Source organism: Saccopteryx bilineata, chromosome 6, assembly GCF_036850765.1.
Source record: "Saccopteryx bilineata isolate mSacBil1 chromosome 6, mSacBil1_pri_phased_curated, whole genome shotgun sequence".
NCBI classification, from domain to species: domain Eukaryota; kingdom Metazoa; phylum Chordata; class Mammalia; order Chiroptera; family Emballonuridae; genus Saccopteryx; species Saccopteryx bilineata.
The window spans coordinates 70536738-70560487 of record NC_089495.1 but is presented as its reverse complement, the minus strand read 5'-3'; the positions used below and the strand labels follow the sequence as shown (position 1 = coordinate 70560487).

Genomic DNA, 23750 nt, shown 5'->3' with positions numbered 1-23750 from the left:
CCCACTTTTGTATTTGAGGAACTATGGCGATCTTGCTTTAAGTAAACTCTAGCATTTCTCTTTCCTCCCCTCATCTTGTCTCTAGGAACCTGAGGCCTTCCATGACCCAAGAGAGATCTACTTCCCACTTTGTCCTCAAAAGATTAGGTCAGCAATGTGCATGAGTCTGCAAAGCCATCCCAAATATGCATTTGGCTCCCAGGCATTCACAGTAATCCACTCACCTGGTCAGATGGCCCACTGTGGCTTCGGTTTGGGGATAATAAAAAAGAAATCAATTTCCGGGAGGAGAATTGGGAGCACCAGGCTATGTGGTACTTGGAAACTTATGAATGAAATTGCTATAATAATGTCTTTCATATCCAATTTTGGAATAAAGGGGAAGAAGAGATGTGCTGAGTGCATATTCTTCTGGGGGAAGAGAATCTTCTCAGTCTGTCCTCAAGGCCATTTTCTGCTTCTATAGTGAGACTTAGGACACTACCCTCTCGCTTATAGCATTTCTGTCACCATAAAATATAGCACATACTAAAATTTTTATTTGCAAGACTTAGATTAGGGACTTCCTGGATCTAAAATACTGTATCGTTTTCTGCTTCATAGAGGCTAGATAGAGTGAGATTCAAAACCACTCCCTTGGTCTGGGGATCACTCTGCTCCTATGGTCTCTTTACAAATGGGCCACTGACGCCATTTTAAAGAAGCCTAAGATGTTTTGTTAGTTATTTATAGTGTCTAATTTAAAAGTTTCGGCCCTGGCCGGTTAGCTCAGCGGTAGAGCGTCGGCCTAGCGTGCCGAGGACCCGGGTTCGATTCCCGGCCAGGGCACACAGGAGAAGCGCCCATTTGCTTCTCCACACCTCCGCCGCTCTTTCCTCTCTGTCTCTCTCTTCCCCTCCCGCAGCCAAGGCTCCATTGGAGCAAAGATGGCCCGGGCGCTGGGGATGGCTCTGTGGCCTCTGCCTCAGGCGCTAGAGTGGCTCTGGTCGCAACATGGCGACGCCCAGGATGGGCAGAGCATCGCCCCTTGGTGGGCAGAGCGTCGCCCCTGGTGGGCGTGCCGGGTGGATCCCGGTCGGGCGCATGCGGGAGTCTGTCTGACTGTCTCTCCTTGTTTCCAGCTTCAGAAAAATGAAAAAAAAAATAAAAAATAAAAAAATAAATAAATAAATAAAAGTTTCACATAGTCTCCCTGAGCTTTCTAAAATACTACCCAGCAGAGCCTTAAAAACTTCCATTAAGGCAAAGTTTGCCTGTTGATTTGGGAGCATGTTAAGTAACAGTTCAAGATTCACCTTTCTTCTTTTTCTGATGACTTCCACGTACTGCACATGGTCCACGCCTTGGTCAGAAAACTGGAATTGACTGCTCCATGGAGAATTGAGGTAAAAAATGAATGGAAATCTTCTTTGATTTTCCACATTTTCCATTTTATTCACTCCATATAATCAAAAGGCAGCTCTTTCTTTGGTCTCACTCTGAACCTGATGTATTTAAAATATAAAGAATGTGAAGAATGCTCATTGAGATCTGTAAGAGTACCTTTCAGTCACAAATGCACTTCGGCTGTTCACTTTCAGGCAAAGACACACTTAGAGATGGAAGGCAAGCAGAAGTTTGGGAAGGGAGCTGATAGAGAAATGTTATTTGTTCTCTTTTCCTCCTCAGACCAGTTGCTACAATTGTCTGCCTTGGAAAATAATAAGTGGCACTTGGAATTAAACTCTCCTAGAGAGAGTGGTATGAATACTGAGAGTTTTAAGTAATAATTATGTTTCTGCCTCTCTGCATATTTGATTCATATTTTTATCTTATTTCCTAAATATCATGTGTTAAAAAACAATGTTGAGTTTAAATGTAGTGCTAAATAACCACAGTTAACCGAAAAAAATAAATAGCTTTTTTTCTGATTAAGACAAGTGACTTTCCTGACTCAGTGTCTCAGTTGAGGAGCTGCATGCTTGTAGACATGACCGCTCTGTCCTGTTTCTAGAAAGATAAAGTTTTCCTGAGGCCAAGATGAAGCCAAGGCCACAATGCGGAAAGGGAGAACACTTTCATATTGTTGGCTAGGATTTAATTAACTTTACTGGGGGAAATAATGAGCTTGGTCCTTTCTTTTACCCTAAGAAGACAAGCTAGACTTTCTCTTTTCTTCAGGGAGTCTACACTTCACAGATACTGAGGCCAAAGTGGAGAGAATTAATTTTTTCACACCCCAGGAAACCAGCTGGGAAGTATTTATTCTTCGCTTCTGCACAACAAAAGTAACTAATATTTCTTACTCGTGATAAGGCATGAGTGCTGGCCACATAGAGTGTCCCAACTCTAGTCAGAGCTGGTACTCTTTCCATCTTTGAATGTCCTGTTGGAATGAAGCTGAGCCCAGAGCTGATTACATTAGGAAACATCCTAAAGTTTCTTATTGTCAGGCTTTCCCTGAACTATTTTGTATCACATAGTCCAGATTTATTCCTTTCCATCTCTTTACTTGCTTTTGGTCCCATTCAGTTGACTATAAGCACCTGGCTTTTATTTCTGGACCTTCACTTCCATGCCATGGGTGTATGTCTGTCCTTGTTCCAATACCGCACTGTTGATTACTGTTGCTTTGCAGTAAATTACTTTTGACATTAACAAGTGTGTGTCCTCCAACTTTGTCCTTATATTTCAAAACTGCTTTGGCTCTTCTGAATTCCTTGCATAACATAATATGCATAACAGAAACAATTTAGAATAAGCTTTTTAAAATTTTTTAATTAATTTATTGTCTTTACATGGATTCAAGTGTCCCACTGAGTATAACTCCCTCACTCCCACCCCTGTGTCCCATTCTGTACCCCTTTTGCCCCCCTCCCCATAACTCCCTCCCCCCTTCCCTCTAGGATTTGCTGTCCTGTTACCTATATCTCTGTGTTATGTATATATAGTTTCACTAATCCCTTTACCTTCTCTGATCTCATCCCCTCATCCCCCTTCCCTCTGACTGCTGTCCCTCTGGTCCCTGGACCCCGTCTCTGCCTCTATTCCTAAATTTTAGGATATATTCCTAAAAGTGGGATAGCTGGGTCTAGAATAAGCTTTTTAATTTCTACAAAATTAGAATCGCCCCCACCTGGTCAGGCTGTACCACAGCTTTTTAATCTACTTGTCCACTGATGGACACTTGGCTGTTTCCGGATCTTGGCTATTGTAAACAATGCTGCAATAAACATGGGGGTGCATTTCTTCTTTTGAATCAGTGATTTTAGGATATATTTCTAAAAGTGGGATAGCTGGGTCTAGAATAAGCTTTTTAATTTCTACAAAAGAATCCAGCTGGGATTCTGACAGAAACTTCATTGAATCTGCAGATGAACTTGGGGAGTACTACCATCTTAATTATTGTGTCTTTCTTTCGTGAACATGGGGGGTTTTCTCACTTATGTCAGTCTTTAAAACTTTTTTCAATTATATTTTGTAGTTTTCAGAGTATAAATATTGACCTCCTATTCCTAAGTGTTTTATTCTTTTTGATATTATTGTAAAGGAATTTTTAAAATTTTATTTTCAGATTGTATATTGCTGGTATATAGAAATGCAATAGTATCCTGCAAACTTACTAAACTCAGTTGTTAGTTCTATTGGTTTTTTAGTGGATATTTTGGAACTTTCTATGTACAAGATAATGCTATCTACAAATATAGATAGTTTTGCTTCTTTTCTAAAATGGGAGCTTTTATTTCTTTTTGGGTTAAATTGCCCTGGCTAAAACCACAAGTATAAAGTTGAATGAAAGTAACCAGAGTAGACATCCTTGTCTTCTTCATAGTATTTGGGGAAAGCATCCTGTCTTCCGCCATTAGGCCTGATGATAACACTGGATATTTTGTATATACCTGTTATCAGATTGAGGCAATTACGTTCTATTTCTAGTTTGTTATGTGTTTCTGTCTTGAAAGGGTATTGGATTTTGTCAAATGCTTTTCTTTATCTATGGAAATGGTGATGTAGTTTTTGTTTTTCATTCTATTAATATGGTGTATTATATCAGTTGATTTTCAGATATTGAACCAATCTTGCATTTCTGGTAAAAATCCCACCTGGGTATTATATATATATTATATATATATATATATAATATATATATATAATATATATATATATATATATATAGTTTTTTATATATTGCTGAATATGACTTGCTAGTATTTTGCTGAAGATTTCTGTGTCCATATTCATAAAAGATATGTGTCTATAGTATCTTTGCTTTCTGTTTCAGGCTAATGGCATAAGATAAGTTGAAAGTGTTTTATCCTCTTCTATTTTGGGGGAAGAATTTGTAAATAATTGATATTAATTCTTCTTTAAATGTATAGTAGAAATTACCAGTTAAGTCATCTGTTCCTGTCTCCTCATTGTGAGTAGTTTTCTGATTACCAATCCAGTTTCTCTCCTTGTTGTAGATCTATTCAGATTGTCTGTTTCTTCTTGAGTCAGTTTTGGTAGTTTGTGTCTTTCTAGGAATTGGTCTACGTCCTCAAATTTTTCTAATTTATTGGTATACAATTGTTATAATATTCCTCTATAATCTTTTTTAATTTTGTAAGACCAATATAAGAATTATTTCCCAATTCTGATTCTAGTGATTTGAGTGTACTCTTTTTTATCTTGATCAATTTAGTTAAAAGTTTATTAATTTTATTGACCTTTTCAGAGAAAGAGCTTTTGATTTTACTAATCTTTTTTTATTGCATTTTTATTCTGTTTCATTTATTTTCACTATAATCTTTATGACTTCTTTTCTTCTACTTGCTTTCAGTTTAGTTTTATCTTCTTTCTCTAGTGTCTTAAAATGAAAGGTGAGGTAATTTATTTGAGGTCTTTCTTCTTATTTAATCAAAAGATTTTGGGGTATAAATTTTCCTTTAATCACTGAGTTAGGGGCATCTCATAAGTTTTTGATATATTGTGTCTTCATTTTAATTTATTTTAAAAGTATTTTCTAATTTTCCTTTAGCTTTCTTTTTTGACACATTGTTTATGTAGGTATGTGTTGTTTAATTTTCACATATGTATTTGTTTTCATAACTTCTTTTTCTTATTGATCTCTAATTTCATTTCATTGTGATTAGAGAGCAAACTTTGTATTTTTCTATTTTTTATTTTTTTAATTTTTGAAGCTTGTTTTATAACCTGTCATGGTTTATCCTAGAGAATGCTTCATGGGCACTTGAGGAGAAGCTCTGTAGATGTCTTTTAGATCTAGTTGTTTTATAATGTGTTTAAATTTTCTATTTCTTGTCAACCTGCTCAGTTCTTCTACCCATTATTATCCAGTAATAAAGTCTTCAACTAAGGAAGATTGTGTTGAAATGCCCAACTCCCAGGCTACTCATAGAATTGACTGTAGCCTTTGATGAAACTATCTCAGTTCAACTTTCCTCCCTCCCCAAAGCTACTTCTCTATAGGTATTGTTCCCAAGGGCTTCCAATAATTCTCACCTGCATGAAATCTCTGCATCATTGTCTACTTCCTAGGAAACTAAGACTTAAAATAATCTTAGGAGCAAATTATAAAGTGATATTTTGGAGATGGAGTCATTGCTGGCTGACTGGCTGACAATGGGAACCCCATCACTGGTAGTATTTGAAGCACTGATATACATTGATACGTAGTAGTAGTATAATTTTAAAATTTTTCCTTCTTGTGAACTACTGATAGCAAAGGGAGGGAATATGTAATTAACTGGTGGGTATTATATCTCACACATATGAGAGATTTTGGGGTAAAGAAGTAATTATAAAGATTACAGAATCAGTTGGCTTTTGCGATTACAGAATCAGATGGCTTTTGCCAATTGCTATTGATGCATAAAAGAAAGACAACAGTTAAGAGTGATTAACCACTCATTTAAGGTGAAGCCTAAAAGCCAGAGGGCCTCCTTGGCAGCTTATATAGAAACTCTCATCTTTTGTAACTCAAGGTTTAAAAAAACAAACACACAAACAACAACAACAACAACAAAAACTAAGGATCAGATCCAGGACTTAATTAGAGAAATAATGCAGTGCTAGAGAAGTTGAATTCTCATCTGGGTCAAGTCTGCTATGCCGGGATCAGTGCTCTGATTGGGAAGAAAAGAAATCCTGATACCTGGGATAAGGAAATCTGGGTGGATGCAATCAAAGAATCTTGATCCCAAGATTTCCTTGAGCAATTTGGGATTGAAGAACTGGTTTAGTTCCCCTTGTTGAAGGCTAACACTTCCCTCATTGTCCGAAAAAATGCAGAGGTTACTTCCCTCCAGCCCATCCTGGAACAATAACAGGAAAAGAGTTGGGCTTGCTAATCAAAATCCAAGTGGGTCTAGACTCTGAGGGTCATGGATTATGGAAGGGGGTCAGACATAAAGATGGGTAAGGAAGAGCGTGCCAATACAAGAGTGTTCTTTCATCATATGGATTAAAAGTCCTAGCCAAGTCTCTGGACTATGGTGCTAAATCACTAGAAGAATGGCTCTTGAAAGCCCTGAAAAAGCAATGGCACAAATTAAGTCGAGTAGAAACGCCAGAACTACCATCATGGCAGTCAGTGCTTGAGAGATTAGCATGCAAGAAGAGATATACTATATAAGAACAGAAAATCCATCCACTCATTATGTTCCATGGAAGGTCCCAGAGGATGCTAGAAAGAGAGACACCAGTATTGTTGAAAAGGTCAGGCATGACTGTCTTTTATAAGTCAAGGCTGATGGTAGAAGATGCTGTTACAGAACAGGACTTTATGACAGCAGTAGGGATAAAGGGATTCCAATACAATAAAAGTCAAGAGGCTGTGCTTAACTGTCAGCAGTAAAGTTGGTGCAGGCATTCCAGGGTCCAGGGACCTGAGGGTCTACCATCCACTGCGGGTTCTTGGCTTCACGCAGAAAAGAATTCAAACTGAGCCAGCATAGTTTAAAAGGGAAGTGAGTTTATTGGTGACACAGTGAGACAGACAGTAGGCTACTCCATAGGCAGAGCAACCCCCTTTTAGCAGAATTGACTTTCTTTATTGAGGATCATTTAATAAGGAGGTAAGGTATTCAATAAGGGGGCAAATATTCAGGATTTTTCTGAAAAAGGAGTGTAGCTACCTGGGATAAGGAAATCTGGGTGGATGCAATCAAAGAATCTTGATCCCAAGATTTCCTTGAGCAATTTGGGATTGAAGAACTGGTTTAGTTCCCCTTGTTGAAGGCTAACACTTCCCTCATTGTTTGAAAAAATGCAGAGGCTAATTAATTTCTTAGAAGCTTTCTGTAGGCCATTTTGTGTCCTTATATGGGCTTTCCATTTCTGATCATGTCACCAAGGGAGATGTGTCAGTGAGCATGCTAAAATATTACAATGAGGCTAGGGGTTAGTGTAAGGGAAGATTAGTTGCCATGTTGGATCTAGCTGGTCTCTGCTGGTTTGAATCCATAAATCTGGTGGAGGGTGATCTTATTTCCTTGTTGATAGTTCCTGTAGCTTTTGTCAATTACAGCCTTTTTATCACATAGTCTATCTTAAAGTGACTACAGTTTTCAAAATGAGCATCAAGGTCAAAGTGGCACCAAGAGGCAGAGAGATATGGAATTAATTAAAAGAACACTATGCTTTTTTAGGGGAGGATAGATGGGCAGCCAACAGGGTATTTCTCAATTTTTTAAAAAATAGTATGAGAGACCAGGAGGCTGAGAACAGTTCCTCTAATAAAGTTAAGATCTTAATTTTCAGATTTGTGCCAGTTGTTATACTCAGACCCATTGATTAAGAGGAGGCTCAATCCATTGAAAAAGACCTTGCACAAACAAGGCAAGTGTACATAGTAATTTTACCTCAGTCCTTCCTCAAAAGGACCTGTGGCCATTCACTTTTATGTTCAGCTCTCCAATAAACTGAAGAGTGCTCAATCCTGCATTTATTCAAGGTTCCCTCATCTGCTCACTGCAGCCTTGAGTACCATTCTGTGATAGGATAGCCCATCTCATTCTGAAGACTTTCTTGAGGTGTAGGTTTAAGCACAGAGTCACACTGACACTTATGTTGGGGTCCTTGCTTTTCAGGTTTAATCCTACTGAGGCATGAGGATATAAGTTAATAGTGTAGGGCCAATTTAGTTGCAACAGACTAGGATCTGGGTAGATAGGATAATTCTACCTCTACCTGGAAATCAGTCAAACATCTTCCTCTTCGCAAGGAAGTTGGTTGCTAATTAAAAGGACATAAACATAGAGTGAAACATGTAGGTTACTGTCTCTCCTTTATTGTCCTTAGTGTCTCTCAACTCAGTTTCCCACAATTGGAAGTAATCTTGTAGTTCCCTCCAATATGCCTATGATCACCACAGCTAGGCTCCTGAAAATTTATTTTTCAGATTGTTGTGGAGAAAGCACAGCCTTCGTTGGTGTAAAAATACCAGGGTTTGAGCTCCAGAAAGTATATGAAGATGTTCTCAAAGTTAAATAATAAGACTTCAGTTTAAGAGTTAATAAGATTGTGAATATGCCTTTGAATGTTAATAGCTACTCTTATTTTGTGGGTGAAGAAACATCTGCGTGGCTGAGTAATGGGCCAATATCTCAGAAGTAGAACAGCGTTTTGAACTCTGGCCTGCTTTACCCCAGAGTTCATGTTCTGTTCATTATAGCATATTACCATCCATGAGGAGAAAAACAAAAACCAGAGCTCCTGCCCCCCAAAACCAGGAACATTTGTGGAATTAACTTTCAGGAAACAGGTGCAGCACCCAGATGATAGTAAAGAAAAAAAACCAAAACTATGCTTGTCCACAGACTGTTTTCAGAACAGCCAAGCACAGAATTTCAAAATGTAGACAATACATCTGACACAGAGTATTGGCATTCTGCATAGACTTTCCAGAGGACATGCTGCTCCACTCAAGATGAGGCGGCAGTGGGGTAGCGCTTTCATTGCCCCTGAGGCTGTTTGTTTTACTTTATCAGATAGTTCTCTTTTTCAGAATAAATATTTACATTTATTTATGTAAAGAGGCCCTGAGGCCTGACCTGTGGTGGCGCAGTGGATAAAGCGTCGGCCTGGAAATGCTGAGGTCGCCGGATCGAAACCCTGGGCTTGCCTGGTCAAGGCACATATGGGAGTTGATGCTTCCTGCTCCTCCCCCTGTTCTCTCTATCTCTTTCCTCTCTCTCTAATAAAAATGAATAAAATAAACTCAAAAAAAAAAAAAAGAGGCCCTGAGATTTGAGCCTGTTTAAGTAAAGTATGATTTTTTTTTTTTGTTAATTAGGAACACATAAAAATACAAGTAAATAAAAGTAAAAAGAAACTTTGGAAAGCTAGGATAGAGAAATGCTATATTTTCTTCATGTTAGAAACATATATAAATATATAATTATATATAATGAAATATACCAATAAATATATAATATATAATTATATATAAATGTATATAATTATACATAACATTTATAATGAAATACACCAATAAATAGGTAATATGTAATTATACATATGCATATATGTGTGTATATACATATATATGTATGAAAAACACCCTGCCAGAAAAAATAAAGTAAAAAACTGTCAGGATCGAAAAAAATATATAAGTCAAAGGTGTTTTCAGTGTTTTGCACTGATCACATACAAACAAAAGTTCTCATTATAAATTCATAGATATTCAGAGAACAAACAATATTTTATGAGGTAATTAGCAACCCCCCTCTGCCTTCCCTTCTCCATTTACTTCTGAAATTAAGTTTTTATGAAAGACTTTTAACTGATGGCCTTAAAAGGAAAGTTCTTCATTTGACCATCACTTTCCAAGAGAAGATTCAGTTGGAACCAGTGGCGCTGTACCTGTCCCTACACCACCCTACTGATGCCAGTGGCGTAGGGGTTTCCTTACAGAACAGGGGTGTGAAAGTTAGCTTGGTACCCGGGAGTGTCCCCCAGGGCAGCCGTCAGAACTGCAGGTGTGGTGCAATAATAATAATGATTGAAGTAACAATAACAACCACAAAAAAACCCACTCAAAAGACAAATAAGAAAATTTTTTGTTCTAAACCATTGAGATTTAAAGTTTATTTTTTAAATCTTTTATTGTGACCTAATTTAGATAACCCTAACTTATACAAGTTCTCAATTAATAATAGAATCCAAAATAAAGGTGAGAAAACAAAGCTTTTTAAAATTTTTTCCTTGATAACTCCCTATCATCTTAAACAACTGATTTCTTCTTTGTTTTTAAAAAAGCATTTCTTGCATATTAATATATGTTACAGCAGGTGAGTTAGTATTTTTTTAAAAGTCCTATTTTTATTTCATTAATTAAATGTTGGTCTATCATAAATTTGTACAGAGGAATGACCAAATTAAAAACACATCAGGAAGAAGCAGATGTCAATGGCCTGGAGAGTGTCTAGGTTATGTTTCTTCATATTTCTTTTTATTTAGCTAAATTTATTTTTCAATTTCTGAATCTAGCAAAGTCTGAGCATACGCTCCCAAAAGAAGAAAAAATAAATATCTAGACATTTTAGGAAAGCGAAAATCCAAGAAATCAAAACAAGCCTTCAGCTTTCTGATAAATGGTCAGAGGCTGATCCCACTGGAAGCAAGCTGGTGTGTGCGGGTGGGGGCGTGGGGGGGACACAAGGCTCTGACCTCATCCCCTGGTCACCGTGGGTGATGAGCAGAGCCCAAAGGCAATTTGGATGAGATTCACTTTGTAGAGGCTAGATTGTAAATTCATCCATTTATGACTATCCGGCCCAGGCTCCCACCAGCTCTGTGGACTCAGTTAAAGCTCTAGAAGGAAGTGAACTTATCCGTGAAAGCTCCTCTTCCTGCCACCAGTCATTAAAGAGCCGCAATAATGCATTTGTTGTGTGTTGTGTCCTGCTCTGGATGCTTTTCTACCGTTCGGAGCAAAAGCGCATCCACATGGATGCAGTAATGATGGCACCATCTTTTCTATCCAGAGATCCCTGTTGTTTGCTTCCAGTGACACTGGCTTTCGGAGGTACACAGGTCTCTGTGTGCTCTCTCAGCTTTCACAGATTATTCTGTGATGAGAAGAGACCTGGACTCTTTCCTCCCAGGGACATATTCAAAGCAGATGTTACCCATTATTATTTTTCTGCATTAAAAAGATGGAGCAGTGACATCTGGATTACCTTTCTACATCAACAGGTATTAGCTGAACAGGAAAAATTATTTATTCCTCATTAAAATTGGCTACCCAGAAACCCTAAATGTCATAACTATGACTTTATACTACATTAATGAGATGTATGGCAATATGTAGCACTAAATGACCTGGGTGACAAATTGTGTCTTCATTGGTCTAGGGGAAAAAAAAATCTCATGTTTTGGATTAGATGGCTTATTTTAGGTCAAAAAGGGGCAGGTGAATTAGGCAAGGCATAGAGGGATTTGACGGCACCTAATTAAGTGGTCACCTTTACAGAGCTATTTTAAAAAGCCCTTGTTTGCTCATAATTTAACACTGTAATTGCTGGGAGGAGATGCTGCTATAGATGAAAGTCTGTCTAGCCTGCTGTCTAGTGCCAATTGTGAAATGCCGCTCTGGAAAATGAAGAAAGCTCAGTAAACAAAGCTGGGCTAAGACATTCAGCAGCTCTGGCTGCAAAGGCGGCCTTTCCACGGAGGAGCTGGGGATCCAGGTCCCATCAGTAATCCTGAAGTTAGAGGGTGCGAGCTGACTTAAAATCATAGACAGATATAACAACAAAAGAGACCATTTGTATTTCTAATTCAGTCCAATGCAGCTCATTTCCTTTTTATTTGGAAAAACTGTATCTTGCCCAAATTGTCGTGTTGGTAAAAGTGCTTGTTGGCAAAAAGAACATGAATTGGGGAAATAGAAAAGTGTCCTTTTCTGCCCCCCCCAAGGTGTTTAAGTGATGTACACACATTCCACTATCATCCAAAGATATTACCCTATTTCACAGATGACGAAAACATTAAATATTAAATGCCTCTTTTATGATCTAAGCAGGATACCAGAATCTGCCTCTTTGATCTGCAAGGCCGATAGCCCTAGTCTCCTTGTCCTTTGCATGCTCTTAGCCTGGGCCCTGGGACCTCAATTATTTGAGTCAATAGTTGTATTGCTCTACCCCTTATTCTCATTGGTTAGAAATACCATGATGGTAGAGTCATATTATATTACAGCTATTTAGAGATATAATTAATATCTTCAAAGTGCTTTAAGAACTTTGGATGAAAGGAAATGCAATGGAAAGCAGAACATTATTGTTTGTTCTTTTGCATTTTTTACAGGTTTAAATAAAACCTCCTCTTTGTGAAAGAGCATTAGCGGCTAAGAGGGACAAGCCATTTTCCTTAGGAATCTAGAGGACTTAAAATAGATTATATGGTATTAAAATGCACAAAAGAATGATTTTTTTTTTCAACTATATTAAAAGGATGTTTCAGACTCGATAACTTTGTAAACAGACATCCTGCACAAAGAAAGGATAAGAGCATTCTGGATCTGAGAGTTGAGCCTCCAGATAGAAAAATCAACATCCCAAAGTTTGGTTCTATGCATAATCACTGATGTATTTCCCTCACTTCTTCCTGTGAATATCCATTTGAACTCTCCCATGATGGCACGCTCACCAGCTTTGTTTGGTCTGTTCTGTTCTACTCCGTTGAGCTCGGGTTGTTGCACCTGCCTGTTGTTCCTTTCTAGAGTTCTCGGATCCTCAGTAAGCTCTCCTTTTGGAAGCAATTATTTACCAGTCCTTCCTGCCTCCTCATACATTTTTATTGTAGTGTTCTTTTTTCTTGTGTTATGTTTATTTCCCTAGCGTCATCAGATGTTCAATGAGGCAAAGATCATATTTCATTCTACTTCTAGTTCTATCATGGAACTATATTATTTTGTCATCGTCCAGAATAAGTTAAATTTAGCCACTGGTTACATTCTCTCTATCCACTGGGATGGAGTAAAGCGAAAGGAAAGGTCTTCAAATGTCCTCACACGGGAAATCAGTCTCTATTTCAACAAGGACGAATGGTTGCAATTTGGGAGTTCAAAGAAATGGACCTGCCGCTGGTTGATTTCTGGCTGGTTTCCTCGAACTATTCAAGGATCTCAATCACTTGACTGGTGTCAAACTGAAAACTTGGCTCTAGAAGTAGCATAGGCAGGCTTGGTGATGGGACCAGATGTGGTAGAGTCCAGCATGGCGTCCTTCATTGGGACTCCAATGAGAAAGCACTGAGCAGCCTGGGAAAAAAATGATAATCAGTATCCACCAAATGGAACTGAGGCCCTGGGGAAATGACCACAGGAGATGTCCACATCTCACTACATCCACTGCAAAGAAAAAGGAGGCCAGTACATTAACATGTGGTTATTCTATATTGGCCAGACCTTTTCCACAGTGAGAGTACCCTGGAGACACTTGCCAAGATGTACCACATTTCAGAGTATCTCATCACCAACTCCCAATATTCTCCTTTGCAAGTTCTTAACCATGGAACCAGATTAGTAGCCGTTTCCAGGACTGAAAGGAGTTCATGCATTTGGACCTGCACTTCTATGCAAAGTACAGAATAGAATGTCCACTTAAGATTACTCAGGTTACCCTTGAAAAAGACTTCCATCCCACAGCACTCTCCTTTCACCTAGTGTCTGCCTGCATCACTCCTAAACCAGGCCTAACTGGGCAATTCAGTGACAATCCAATAAGAAGCAGCATTTAGAGGCTTTTTAATTGTATCAGTCTCTCCAGGTTCCCCCAAGAAGTGATATTGCTTAATGTACTCTTCAGGTCAAGAGGAATGTTGAACTAATGAATTTTATGAAGCCATTACTTTAAGGGCTAAAGGCCAATGTGGGGATTCTGGCAGTTATTGAGGCTGTCCACCTCAGCTTTACGCTGAGAAATGAACCATAATTAGAGGGTGTGTTTGAGTCTCATCATCCCCACTGCAAGGAGATCAGAGCAGTAACACCTGGCCCAGGAAAGTCTGCCAAGTGGACTCATGACAAGTTTATTCTGAGACCTCAGGTCTGAGTGTTCCCTCAGAGGCAGAATCCAAAGGAAATCGTAACTCCTAGGATTTCCTCTTTACCTGGGTAAAGAGCAGGAACAAGATTCACAGAATACTGCACGGTAGTAAAAAGAGGGCAAGTCCTCAGGTCTTCCTAGACTTTCTTTTCTTCACACCGCTCTGGGCCGGAGAACTGACTTGAGTCTGATGCTTGGGAGATATCATGACTCTAGTGGGGCGCTTGGCGATGCCTCTGTCACAACTGGAGGGTCTGTCTGTCACAGAAGACCATCAACTTAGCACCTCTATCCCTGCAGCTCAGATCACTTTCTGAGATCTGATATCCAGGTTAGGCTCTCTGCCTATTGTTGTGATTCTATAAACATTTCTTCTTCTACCTCTCTTCTCCATTTCAGTCGAATCCTTTACAATCAGCGGTCCCAGACTGTTAAACCCAGTTATCAAGCACATTTTAAGATAAATTTTTAAAAAATTATTCATTCATTCATTCATTCATTCATTCATTCATTCATTCAGTTTAGAGAGGAGAGAGAATGAGAGAGAGAAAGAGAGAAAGGGGGGAAGAGCAGGAAGCATCAACTCCCATCTGTGCCTTGACCAGACAAGTGCAGGGTTTTGGACCCGTGACCTCAGCATTACAGGTCGACACTTTATCCACTGCGCCACCACAGGTCAGGCTCAAACACATTTTAAAGACTGAATGGTTTCCTTCTCCATTTTTTTTCCTGGTGGTCTTTTGGGGCCTATTGATGGACTGGTAGAAAAGTATGTTGAGCCTGACCCGTGGTGGCACAGTGGGTGGAGCATTGACCTGGAATGCTGGGCTTGCCTGGTCAAGGTGCATATGGGAGTTGATGCTTCCTGCTCCTCCCTCCTTCTCTCTCTCCTCTCTAAAATAAATAAATAAAATCTTAAACTAAATAAATAAATAAACACCAAACTTAAAAAAAAATATGTTGAACATTCCAACCTAGTTTACTGTCTCCAAAATTCTTCCTTCACATAATATAAGGGTTTTCTGGCCTTGTGATGTCACCTAGTGTGATTTTGTGTTTGATCTTAGATTAAGTTAGCTAGCACAGCAACTAGTTTATAACTATAGTCAGATGCCTGGGCAAACACACTGAATTCAGACACTGTGCAATTTGTACCTCTATCAGTGGTTGTTGCCACCCAATCCAAATTATGTTCTGTGTTTTTTGGTCCAACATCTTCAAAACATATGACATAATTTTCTCCAGATTTTTAAAATTATGAAGTAGAGACTCTTTCATTCTGTCTGGGAATAACTCTTTCTTCCTGTCTTGGATGCCACATTTTATCCTTTAGTTTACATTAAGATCCAGCACTACTCACTCAGTCAGCAATAATGGGGAGATGTTTTTGAAGGAAATTATTAAATAAGAACCACTTAAAAATGTGTTGAGGGTTCTTTAAGTCCTCAGAACTTTTTCAGCTAGCCCGTCTTACTCCAATAGCAAGGATGCCTGCCTCGCTTTTTCAATCAGTATCTTAACTTGTACACAAGAGGCCTAGTGAGGCTGTTATTTTGAGCAATTATAATTTAGCAATTTATCATTTAGATTTTAGTTTAGATTTATCATCTAATTTTGGCTTCCAGAGTTCCCAGATGAGTGTTTACAAGTGGAAAGGACTTCTTCAGAATGGCTATTTTTTATCAGAATCATTCTGGCTACAGGAAGGAAATACAGGGTAGGACATAAGTAAGTTTACAGTTGTTCATATGGAAAATAATACAATAACTAATAAATAAGAATATAGGAATAGGCCCTAGCCAGTTGGTTCAGTGGTAGAGCACTGGCCCTGTGTGTGGATGTCCTGAGTTTGATTCTCAGTCAGGGCACACAGGAGAAGCACTCATCTGCTTTTCCATCCTTCCCCCTCTCACTTCTCTCTCTCTCTCTAACCCCCCTCACTCTGTATTCACCTCCTGCAGTCACAGCTTGATTGGAGCAAGTTGGCTCTGGGTGCTGAGGATGGCTCCATGACCTCCACTTCAGATGCTAAGAAGAGCCCAGTTGCTGAGCAACAGAGCAATGTCCAGATGGGCAAAGCATTGCCTCTTAGTGGGCTTGCCGGGTGGATCCGGGTTGGGGCACATGCAAGAGTCTGTCTCTGCCTCCCCTCTTCTCACTGAATATATATATGAATAAACTCTATATTTTGCATAGTCACAACTGTAACCCTACTTTTGCCCCACCTTGTATGAATTGAGAGTAGCTGTGGGGAAGAATGGACAAGAGGGATGAGCTGAAAGTCATATCAGTGGTCTGAACTGAAGAGAATTTTGTAGGGGAGTGGCAACAAAAAGGAAAGGAACGAATAGCTGCAAGAGACATTTGGGATATAGAGTCAGGACTTGGTGAGACCTGGATATGGCAAGCTCAGGAAGAAAGAGTTTTCTAGCTTGGATAAACTGAGTAGACCTCTACTGAGGCAGTGAACATAGAAGGAGGAGAAGGATAGGCAGGAGAGGTGATGGAATTAGCTTTACACATGTTCAGTTTTAGATGCTATTGGCTTTACTTGAAGAGAATCTCAGGAAAAGTTTGGGTATTATATTTTTGTATACAAACTCCTTAGCATATGGAGGGAACTGAGAAGGGGTGAGTTCTTCATTCCCAATTAAGGGGTGTCATCTCTGACCCTGATTTTTCTTCTGTTTAGACACGGAGGGATTTCACACAGAAGATCTATAAACTTTTCTACTAGTATTGGTCCAATATTGCATATGAACTGAAATTCCCATATATGGAAACCTATTATAGCCAGTCATTATTATTAGCTCAGCCAAATTTTCTAGCTATCTATAGTTAACAGGAACTTGATAAATTAAAGAATGTGGGGTAACCCTGTACACAACACAATTCTTCAAAGACCTGGTATCTCTAAAGCAATTTCTCTTTCTGATTAGTGGATTTGAAAATTCAGCCTCACCTTTTAGGGATCTCATAAAAAATTTCATTCCTATCACCTAATTACATCATGACTTTATCTTGATTTTGAAACTAACAAAACTTTCACCAAGCACAACCTATTAAATATTTTCTCTTAGACCCTGAAAGAAAACTGAAAGCTTCATCTTGCGGTTCCCTCAGTAACTCCACAATGCTGTCAGTGAGATGGCCCTGAATTCTGTTTTGGCTGCTAGTCTCCCTCACTGGTCTTTAGCATTCACAATCCTTCACAGAGGAGGCATGAGAAAAAATGTGGTGTATTGTGAAAACTTGTATTTCATTCATCATATTCTACCTTGGTGCAAAAATATGCTTGACCTGTAAATACCATGCAACACGACGGTGGGTCTTAACATATGTTTCACACAAAATATTTCGGGTAGTTGAGCTTGTTTGGCTAATGAAAAAGGTTTGTAATTGATTTCTTTAAAAAGTCTATGCAGTATCATTCTTTTGGTGTTAATGCCTGGCAACAGCTTTGGAGAGAGGAAATGAATTCCGGCTTGGCTGGAATTTATAGATTGCAAACACAATCTGAGAAAGGGCTATTTTCATGTTCTCCATCTCAAAAAGCTTGTCACATGATTCTGGCCCCACCAAGCTAGGACGCTGAGAGCTGCAAGAGAAGTAGCCAGGAAAAACATTCCCCCTTTTTATTTCTTTTGGATTCAACTTGTCCTGAAACATCTAGGAACAAAAAACGACTTCTTTTGTTTTACTAGCAGTATGTGAATAACGCTCTTCTTAACACTTCTTTCTAAACCGTGAGCTTCACACTCTCTCATTGACCGCTATTCAAGAGGTCGTCTAATGCACAATGTACAGTGTTAAATTCCCGCCATTCTAGTTCTTCTTCAAAAGAGTTTGCTTTTTTTTTTTTTTTAAATACATTTTTACAAGTTTTCTGAGGAAATTTTCTTTGGAAACATATTGAGGTGGAAGCATGACAATGGAAGGGGTCCTTGCATTTTCTATGAGCACTGTATTCTGAATCAAATGTGTATGTTTTTTAAAAAGAATTTGTTTGTAGCTAATGGCTCATAGAGGCATGTTTTTTGGAATATACATAGTAGCATGAACTAAACGTCAAGGAGGTTTAGCCAGGCTGTCTAATGTAGCTTTGTCTATGCACTCATACCACCGTTCAAGGTCATTCCAGGGTCAATCTTAGATTTTTACATCCCAGCCATTTTCTGCAAGGCTCCTGAGCTGATCTGTATCTATAAAGTGAGTTTTTCTTTCTGCTGAGTGTCACTGAACCACAAAGGACAACTAATACTAAAGGCCACACAAATACTATAATCTAGGCACAGTACCAAACACTCTACTTGCTTAATCATCTTTAATTGTGAACAAAGGCAAAGGGTCATGATGTCATGTTGCACCGCAGCCCAGGATGCTCAGCTAGTGGCAACATTTGGGTATGGGTGTACACTGGGGTCATGGGAGGAAAATGTTAGATGTTGAAGCTGGAAAGGTAAGCTAGCTGACCGTTAAAAGATACCTATGACCCATGCTAATTACCCCAGCCCACAGAGATCACTTTCTCCCTATTTCTTCTCTTTTCTTTGGTCCTTATCTTCTCATATTTCCTTCTTTCTTTGGTTCCCATTCTTTCCTCTGCCAGTGACTGTGAACCCTCAAGTTCCCTGCCTCCCTTGGGCTCTGTATCACTGTCCATCGGCTCTGATTGCCCTGGCCACGCCCACTCTGGTCAGCATGTTTGGTGTGAACTATGTCAGTGCAGCTGGGCTACACACAGCATTGTTTTCTCCTTACAGGGCTTGTGAAAAACAGATATTTGAGTAGAACTATATTCCATCCCTGAAACATCCTAGCATGCTATATGCCTTGATAAAATCTTCCTTTGAGCCATATTTTGAGCAGAAAGGTCGATACACTGCTACACTGGTATCCTCCACTATAATTCCCAAGAAAATAGAGAAGTGCCCACTCTGAGAAAAAAAAGATGCTCTAAGGTTTTTAGATAAAAACAAGAGATTAGAAATAATCAACTTTTTTGTTGTTCTTCTCAAAACAATCTATTTAAATCTGGGGTATATTCTTCAGCTAAGGATCACAGCTGTCAAAGTTATGAGAGAACTGAGGCTCAAGAAAAAAATGGGCTGATTAAAAGAGTGGTAGGTTAAATATTTAAATTGGTCTGTTTTTTCTGAAGATAGCCAAGTAAATCCGATCTATAAAGCATGGTCAATAAGCTGTGAGGGCAGCTGGACTGCAGGTGCCATATGGAACATACAGAGATGGAACAAATATAAATCCTGAGGTTATAAAGGTGTGAACTTGGGTTCTACTCCTGGTAAAATGGTAGCTCTGGATTACTGAAGGCATGGTTTGTGAGCGCTTGGAAGTTGTGATCACTAAAATTATATGCACTTTCACTTAGAATCCACATTAAACCAGCTGCATTTCTTACTTTGGAAATTACTAGGTTGGTTGATCAGGAGACTCATAAAAATTTTGTATTTTTGAATGTCATTTGACAATCTCAGTGAGGAGCTAGGAGTACAGGCTCTTGAGTCTCTGAAAGCTAAGTTGAAATCTCCCTGTCACTGCTGTCTGATGGAGAATCTTAATAGCTCTGTGTCCTAGTTTCTTTATGTGTAAAGTGGGATAATAACATGACCTACTTCATAGTTATTACAAAGACTAAATAAGCTAATGCATATAAACCTCTTACAAAAACTCCTAGCATTAATAGACTCACAATACATGTTAGCTGTTTTCATAATCATGATGTGGATGGTATCTTTGTATACCACTTGAAGAAATGTAAGCAGTACCATGCAGTTTATAGAGTTGTAGCTCCTGGTTAGCAGTGGACCTAAAGAGTGCTGCTTGTTTCATTGATATTAACTGTGAGTGGAGCTCTCATTATAGTCTTAGCTAGTGATTTTCATTATAATATACAAGAAGTACTTAGTAAACTTATAGCTGCAATAAAATGAAGGCAGAATAACTACATTGAATACTAGAGCTGAAATTAAAAAAAAAAGAAAAAGTTAAAAAGACGGTCCAAAATTCACAAAAGGTAGTTTAATATGTCTAAGTGCAAAGCCTTACATTTAGGTTCTAAAAATTAGCCGTGCTATTCTAGAGTAGAGGACATCAGATTCAGGAATATGTAATGCATATCAAAATTAGGAACAAAACACTCTTACGTCACTATAACGTAAGAGTGTTCGAGAGCTAATGAAATCTTAGACTAATTAATATAACAAAATTGTCATTCTTGCACAGTGCTCTTAGCTGGTTACATACTTGGGGCATATTATACTTGGTTCTATGTCAGAGGGGATCAGAAGGGACATTGGCATGCAGGAACTTTATAGGAGAGTGTAAGGGAGATGGAGGCCAAGATGCTTGATCAATGGCTGAAGAAATTTGGAATAATTGGCCTGGGAAAAAAGCAGTACTCAAGGATTTAGGACACCTATTGTTAAATACTTGAATAACTTAGTGGGGAACAGTGAGCCAATGTATTGCATTGAACTTCCAAGAACAAAAGTAATACACACATGTGAAAATCACAGTGAGGTGCATTTCATTAATGATTAGAAAGTTCTCTGTAGAACATAGGAATGTCTAAAAGTATAAGGTATCAACTATAGAGCAGTGAGATTCCTGTCACTGAGGCATTCAAATGCAGTCAGAAAAACATCAATGTTAGGGAAGAGATTGGGCTACATAAAGGCTATCTCTACCCTGATTCTTTAATTCTCAACCATGTAGCCCTTCCTCTTTACTGAGTCAGCTGTGAATAAGGAGATAAATTTGAACATGATGCTAAGTCAAGATAATAATTAAGCTGATCCCTTTGGATTGAAGGCAGTATTGCAGCCAAACAAAACACAGAGTCCAGGAATTGCCACCCTCCACAGTGACCACCTCTAGAGAAGTACAAGTAGGAGTTGAAAACAAAAAGCAGTCCCCACATAAAGACACACTTTGAGCAAACAAAATGCCAAAGCCCTTGTTTAAGAGTTCTATAAAGAAATCCAAGATATTGGGGGTTGGTGAGAAGGGCAGGTAGTGAGATGAATAGTTTGCAATGAGCCATGAAACTAGGTTCAGAATAAGTAGATAGAATCAGTGTTAAGTACAATTAAGGAGAAGAACAATCAACCTATACATTGTAAGGTATGGAAGGTGAGGAATACCACTGGAGCATAAAAATTGGGAAAGGTAGAATTAATCTTCCTAAAGAAAATTAGCCTATGGTCAGAGGTACCCAGAGGAGTAGATCTGGGTGGGCTTGCATCTGATTCCTTTTGGAAGAGTGCCTGGAGGTATGGCTATTCTCTCATTTTACCTGCCAAAGGTAGAAACAATATGCAATTCTAGCTGGAAAACACATATTACTAACCACTCAGAGGTAGGAGAAAATAAAACCAACTCAAAGGAAAATGCAGTTAAAAAATTGTTTGGAGCAATAATTGCCTCCTGCATTCTGTAAGAAAGGGATGTTTTCAGAGACAAAGTTGCTTAACAAAGGTGAATTAACAAGGAGGATGCCAAAAGCGATCACCTCAGCAGCGAAGAATTTGGAGACTGGTTTAGGAAGTCTGGATTGAAGAAGGATAACTCTCGACTGATGCCAGGGCTAGGAAGTTCATTAATAAGGGAAAGGGGACAAGCGGAATAGATACAATCTCCTTACAAGAAAGCAAAGTTAATAGACAAAATAAAGCAAGGCAGGTGTGTAATGGAAGAAGAAGCAATTAACTTTGAAATGGCAGGATTTGTGGGGGGAAAGGTAAGCAGACTGAATAATTTTTTGGAACAGGAAAAGAGGAAGGTGATGGAAAGGCTGATAATTATAGGGTGAGAAGAATGTTCTCTTTCAGGATACAAAAGATGTTAGGAGACCTGGAGGAAAAAGAAAAAGGAGAGCTCTGAAACAAACACGCTGAAGTGGAACCCTCAAATTCAGGGTGATGGATCAGGATGCAGGCTCAACAGCACCAGCTAGTTTTATTGAGTATCTAATATGTTGTAGGTCCTATCTTCTAATAAAAGGTACTTTTTTTTCTGAGAAGCTAGATGAGAATAATAATAATAATAATAATAATAATGTTTATTAAATGTTTCTTATATGTCAAGTCTTGTGGTAAATGATCAGCATATTTACTAGTCACAATAATCCTTGGAGGTAGGTGTTAATACTATTAATATTTTCATTGTACAAATAAGGAAATGGAAACAAGGTTGAACACAATGAGAAATTGGTGAATTGGGAGATGAATTTGGGCATTCTGACTCTAGAACCTACGATCTTATCCACCTTTCTAGCCTGCCTCTTGGGCAGAGGTAACTTTATTAGGATCATTCCAGGGGGGCTTAAACTTTCCCTTTCCCTCAAACATCTTTTTCTGAGAGAGTACCACAGTATGTGAAATTCTGCCATGAGACATCTCTCATTTAAGGTAGATTCATTGCGACAGATGAAACATTAAATTATTACTGACCAATGACTTTGGAGAATCAACCTCCATTCAACAACCAGTTTCCAAGTACTCACTAAGGTGCCGGAATTGTGCCATACCTTGTGGATGCAGAGATAAATTGAGCAACTTTTCATCCTGGAGCCCTGCATGTTCAAGATACTGGCCAGCCTCCTGGTCCAGGCTGTCACTATCTCTCCTCTGGACTCCTGCAGAAGCTTCAGAACTGGTCCTTCCACTCCAAGCTCTTCCCATTAATTTGCACATAGCAGTCACAGTTGTCAGTTTAAATGCACATCTCCACCTGCCTCTCCCTTTGGAACCCTTTGATGGCTTCCTGCAGCGTTGGGGATTAAGACCTAAATCATTAAAATGACCTACAAGGCCTGATATGATCTGGCCTCTCTCTAGCTTTCTAGATTAACCTTGCTCTCCTCTGCCCCTTACTCTGCCAACATCTCCATAATATCACAATTCTTCCCAAATTACTTTTGCCCACTTAATTGCTACTTATTTTCTTAGATCTCCCTTCCACTGTCACCACCACATGCTGTCTTCACTGAGCACCCCTCCTTTGTGCCAAATAGCTTTCCCTCCTCATTTCTTCTGTGCCCTCAATTTACAAGTACTCATTATAGTTGGTGTGATTATTTGATTAATGTCTGGCTCTTACAGCAGGCTCCATTAGAACAGGGATTCTGTTTCACTTTCATTTGTATCTTCACACATAGAAAGTGCTCAGTAAACATTTATTGATTCGATTGATGGATCTCCTGCTCTCGGAAAAGATCCTTACTTCTTTGGCTACTGATTTCTGTAGTCTTTTTGCTTCACTCCCTTTGTATATTTAGGCATGCTTCTATCGCCTCCTGGCCTGAGCATTTGGCTGTATCTCTGTCTTTCTTGCCTCTACCACACTCTTATTTCCTATTCTCTCTGTATATTTGCCATTTAACCCCCTGAGAGATTCTTATAATGATTTCTCTGCTTATTATCTAGTATAGAGGAGCATTTGGGACTTTCCTTACAAGCTATTTTATAAGATGCTGGAAGGCCAGATGATGGCCTTGCTTCAGTCAGCTGCCAGTTCCTGATCTAAACAGATGTGGTTATGGTGGCGGGGTTACTGAAATCTATAGGTAAAGCATTGCCTGTACTGTCTTCTTCTAAAAGAGTCTTAAACACGGCAGGCGCTTAGAGCCAGCACCCTGCACAGCATTTGGAAAATATTACATACATAATAACTAATCATTGAACAAAGAATGAT

The 23750-nt window shown here is 38.9% G+C and overlaps 1 non-coding gene across 1 annotated transcript; it reads left to right on the top strand.

Annotated features, from left to right (window-relative positions):
* Window positions 1–752: 752 nt before the first annotated feature.
* Window positions 753–828, top strand: TRNAA-AGC (transfer RNA alanine (anticodon AGC)). Its single transcript has one exon. It is a non-coding gene; the product is annotated as a tRNA-Ala (tRNA).
* The last annotated feature ends 22922 nt before the right edge of the window (window positions 829–23750 follow it).